Genomic DNA, 5,843 nt, shown 5'->3' on the forward strand with positions numbered 1-5,843 from the left:
AAAATTTAAGAAATTATTCATAATAGTTTTTAATTACTTTATCTCTCGTTGTTGTGAGACTTTTAAGATGAATATGTTTCCTCTACTTATATATTATTTAATTTCTTTACCTTTTTAATTATCTTATTTCCTAATTAATTATTTTATCTATAGTCAATGTGAGACTTGTGTTTTTTTCTTATTTTTTTTAATTGTCTTATCTCTTAAGAGATGTGAGACTTGTTAGGTGAGAGTTGCTCTCCACTTACATAATTTTTAATTATTTTATCTATAGTTGATATGAGACTTAAATTTTTTTTAATAAATAATTGTCGCTAATAGTAAATTTTGGTGTGATGTAAATACATTTTTAATGATTATGTATATTAGTCATTAATATTTTTTTTAGATAATAAAATAGTCACAATTAATTTATTATCGTTAAATAATCATCGATAGTAATAAATTTTGTTATAATAAAAATAAATAAAAGTAATTATTAATGAACATAAACATTATTAATGAATATAAACATAATTAATAAATTATAAGGAATAAAAAAATTAATAGTGTACCAATTCAGTAATTTCAAGAAAAATAAAACTTGTACTACAATGATAATATATTAATAATAGTAAAATAAAATACCAATAGTTGATTAATATACTATAAGTTAAAAGATTAAAAAAAATTACTAAAATGATAATATATTAATAATATGAAATAGTAGAAAATATTATTATTAAATAAATATTACCAAAAAATTAATATATAAAAAATTTCAGGGTTAGTTCTTGCAATGACTATTTTCTAGGTTTTCTAGGTTTTGGATTCCGCTGCCTTCCTCTACCACGCCTACCGCGTCGTCGCTGACTACATCGTAAAGTACCTCGTTGCTGTCCTTGACGCCTCCTCCGCCAAGTACTCTGTCACCTTTGACTGCATCTGGCGCGACCGCGTGGGCACCGGAGGCGCGCCACAGCGGGATCACCTCCTTTGGCGAGTTGGCGCAACGACGTGGAGGTTGTGGTTTGGGAACCTAGGGTTCGCGAGAGGCTCGTAGGGCTGAATATTCGGAAGGATGATTTTACATCGAACATGATGGATCCGACATAAATTTACGTCTCCTACATTGACGTTGGACTTATTTACGATGTAAAAACCCCAAAATAACCGACGTAAAATACCTCTTTTACACTAGTGACAATAAAAGAGAAATAACACTGGTGTAACTTAATTTTATATATATGATCTAAGAGTAAAGAATTTTCGATCTAACGGTTGAAATTATAAAATTTACATTTAATATAAAGTTATTAAACGATATGATACTTAGTAAAAAATTACACCAATTTTATTATAACATTCCTATATATATATATATATATATATATATATATACCCAATAATAAGCATTATAAAATAATAATATTATAAAATAATAATTGTAACTAATAATTTTAAAGTACTTAGGAAGTCAAATATAACTGAAATTGGGTATAAAAATAAGAATATACGTTCAACTGTGGTGTTTAAATAATAATATATAATAATTACAGGTAATTTATTTAGGGTAGATATTAAAAAGATATGAAACTGAAGCTTAAAATAAAGTTGCAGAATGACAACGAAGAACGTGACATGAGTGAGAAAAGGCATAAAAAAATAATAAATCAGTGTAAGCGGTAAGAAGGAAGGTGAACTTTTCAATTGCAAATTATAATCATATGTAAAATGCATGCTAAGTTTATTAGATTTAATAATTGTTTTTTATTTATGAATCTTATAAGTAATTTATTAACAAATTTATTTTATATTAAATATGTTTACTATATCACATTATATTTAAGCAATTCAAATTACATTTTTATAAATTTTATTTTAATAATGATATCTTATAAACAACTCATGTTTTTATACATTTTTTATTTACATTTTATTTTTGACAATTTAAAAACAAATATAATTATTATAATTCAATATTAATTTAATTAAGCTCAATAAATTATATTTTTTAATTTATGTGAGTGATTTGTGATTCAAACAATGTTATTTACTGAAAAGTTATTATTTATTTTTAAGTAATTTTCTATGTCATCTTATCATATTCTAATGAAAGTTACTAATAAGTATAATTACTTATTAGTAAAATATATCACAAACACTCCACATTTTAGATGTTTATTAGTAAAATATACCAAAAACACTTTCCATCACAAACACTTTCCATTTCAAATACCGTAAAAGAAACAAAATAATAAACTTATTTTATAATAACAATGAATGCAATAAATAATACAATTTAACTTTTTGACTTTGTAAAATGATGTCAAACTATAGAGACACTTGCAACTTGTAATCGAAAAATATGTTGAATGGTATCTCCTTTTTACTTATATAAATATGTAATTGAGGATCATATTCTACAACAAGTTAAGATGGAGACTACAAGGAAATCATTTGTCTCACTGGCATTCTTATTGTCTTTCTTCATCATTGCATCAGGTTACAAGTCTTGCATTATTTTCATCTTCTTATTATTTGAGTTATTTTGGAGTGAATATTAATATCATATGGACCAAGTTATTTTCATAAACTGTTTTTATTCTAATGTATTATTATTTGTGTATGTATATGTGCTTGAAATTAGAAGCAAGAGGACCCATTGTACATCTTCATTGTACTTCAAACGAAGAATGTTCATTACGTCCTTGTGCTGCTTCATGTGGTTGCCAATGTATCGATACCTATTGTCAATGCACAAGACTACCACCTTCTTTTAACTATAATAATCTTCACATTCATGCACCCCGAAATTGAGCAACGAGGTTTTGAGATGCATGCAATCACCAAATGTAGGATTGCATCTTCTTGAAAGATGTTTAATAAAATGCATGCTTTTATCAGTTTTCTTAATATCTTTTATTCATACTCTTTCATTTTATTTAGTTTAATGATGCTATCACAAAAGAAGTAGACTGTCATGAAATAAAAATGGAACTGCTTAATTTTTCTCAAATTACACATTAATTAAATAATATTCGAGAACACTATATTAACTCTTTTTTTTTTTTTCATATAAGAATACTATATATGACTTAATAAAAGTACCATATAGACAGAATATTGTGATATAGTTAATTAAAAATTATATTCTTGAAAAGAAGAGCTCGCACTTATAATGTATTTTACATGAAATTTGCTTGCTGAATTAAGATTAAATGTCACCGTGTAAGTGAGCACGTCCCACATAGGTGCAAGTTTTTTTTTTTTTTAGTTTTAATTACCCTTTTAATTTCTGTAGTTTCAAGAACTTAACTTTTAAATTTTTATACATAACATTTTTTTTAATGAAATTATCGGGAACCAAAAGGGATTAATCCTTCTTTTTTATATATAAAAAAGAATAAATAATAAAATTTATGCAACGCAGAAGTTGTTCGTCTATTTGATAAAATTTGTGTTAATGTGTCAATAAAGATTCCATATTAATAATATATTTTTAAAGGAATTATTTTGGTAAAAGAGAAATAACCTTATTCGGTCAATTTGAAAGAGTTGGTTTTTTTACTGAAACAATTTAAAAGAGTTAGCAAGTCAGTTATAATTTGACTCGGATATAAAAAGAAAATGTGAATATGTATTCAATTACAATATTAAAAAATTATATAATTGAAGTTATTTGATTTTATCTATTCAAAATGAGTCAACAAATTATTTGTGTCAAAATGATTTTATCACACATAAAGGACATTCTTTTTACTGATAAAATCCCATGCTAAAAAAACATTTGTTTTTATTAGTGTGGATGCTTCTGGTCAAAGTATATTTTATTTTTACACAAATTACTTTCTTTGGTTAATAATAGTTGTAGTTTTACCAATAATTAAAAGTTCCTTAATTTTTTTTATTTTTTTTTAAAGAAAATGAGGTAATTAAGTGTTATACTATTTGTATATATTTAATTGATATCTTTCTAATAACCTATGCATTTTGTTATCATTTCGAATTGTTCAATTGCTAACAAATAGACTCATGTCCCAAAAATGTGAGTTCAATTTTCGCTAATGTTAGAACTTTGTTGGTGACTAATATATAAGTACCTCTACAAGCATTTATAAAGTCTTAATGATTGTATTGAAAATGGTAAGTCCATTAACCCAATTCACCTACTTTTCTTTTAAGAAAAAGATTGAAGCTTAAAATGAGGTAAAATTATAAATTAAAAAAAAAAAGTCAAATATATTACATGACATAGGGAAAGAGTAGAAAAATCAACACGTTTACATATAAAATGGTAAGATGGAAGGTAAATATTTATATATATATATATATATATATATATATATATATATATATATATATATATGAGGAGGGTTTAAACGACATCGGTGTAGTGTTACACTACACAATAACATTAAATTAAATGTGAATTTTGTAAATCTAAATGTTAAATTGAAAATTCATATCACTTTATATGTGTATATCACTTATAATTTGATACTTTATTTCTTAAATTCAAATTGATAGATAATAAAAAAAAAACATTTCATACATTGATTTGAATTAATGAATTAGAGTATCAAACAATTTTTAATTTTTTTTTTAAATTTGCATGTCCAATCTACACATTAAGAACTTTTAATTCAATAATTAAATCGTCTAAATTTAATATAAAATATGAATTATTGAGTAGAGTAAATTTAAATAGACTTACTTTTTGAATAAGTGGATCTCAAAAAAGTTAATGTTTAAGACACGATTTCTCAAAAAAGAATTTTAAGAAAATGAAAAAAAAAAAAAAAACGGTCGTGAATAGAAACACGACTTCAAATTTTATTTTGATAAAAATAAAAATAAAACCAAATAAATCATGTTATAAAACATGACCTCTAATGTTTTACTTAAAATATCAATCTAGAAGTTGTGTTTTTAAACAAAATTTGTATTTTTACATGTCGTGCCTCTGAAATCCGACATACCCCATTTCCAGAAATCTTGTATAATTTAACCATTTTTGAAATTTTGGGGGAAAAAATTATACCATATTGATTAAAATAAAAACCCAAAAAAAATTGCATTTCCATCGGAAGACATGTTAAAAATCTCCTACAAGAAAAATGATATATCCTCCGAATGGATGTTTCGAATCATACTCCAACTAATTAAATAGTTTTTTTTTTTCTTTTTAATTAAAATTTATATTTTATAATAAAAAAATTTATAAATGTCAATCATAATTAATTCGAACGTATTTTTGGACAAAATTTCGAAGATTGTATCATTACTCCTCCCACAATAATGATTTTATTGACCACTGGATTGACAGCTTCTGTCGAACTCAAATCACAATTATAAATTCATTAACCATTAAATCATGCTGAAACTTTGATAACAGAGTTAAGATTTCTACTTTTCAAAGTGAACAATTGAATTGATGATTTGTTGTCTTGTCTGTAAATTTGAGTAAATCAGTTTGGACAACAGCTTTGTAGACAAACATTTTTCATTTACTTCATTCTTATTGGACTTACCATTTGTACAATTTGTGCACTTGTTACAAATATTTGTACATCCAAATTTCATCATAGTGGAGATGGATTATTATGGCGATTTTTACCCTTGCATCCAAATAATTTACATTAAAATCTCGGTTTGTTTTTTGTGACAAATAGGATTTTGTTGATCTCCTATCAAGAAACCATGAAATTCACCCAAAAAATGTGTTAAAAAGTGAAGAAAAAAGAATCCTTAGTAGCATTTTTCATGAATGCATTAATTTATAGACTGCAACATTAAAGGATCTGGAAATGGGCTTAAAATTTTTATGGTTTAATAATGACTGATGTTCATGTGCATATCCC

The 5,843-nt window shown here is 24.8% G+C and overlaps 1 long non-coding RNA gene across 1 annotated transcript; it reads left to right on the plus strand.

The window, feature by feature from the left end:
* The first annotated feature begins 1,902 nt into the window (after positions 1–1,902).
* On the plus strand, positions 1,903–2,890 carry LOC109805534 (uncharacterized). The gene is made up of 2 exons (XR_002240309.2): positions 1,903–2,484; positions 2,630–2,890. It is a non-coding gene; the product is annotated as an uncharacterized LOC109805534 (long non-coding RNA).
* The last annotated feature ends 2,953 nt before the right edge of the window (positions 2,891–5,843 follow it).

Source organism: Cajanus cajan, chromosome 10, assembly GCF_000230855.2.
Source record: "Cajanus cajan strain Asha chromosome 10, NIPB_CcT2T_4, whole genome shotgun sequence".
NCBI lineage: Eukaryota > Viridiplantae > Streptophyta > Magnoliopsida > Fabales > Fabaceae > Cajanus > Cajanus cajan.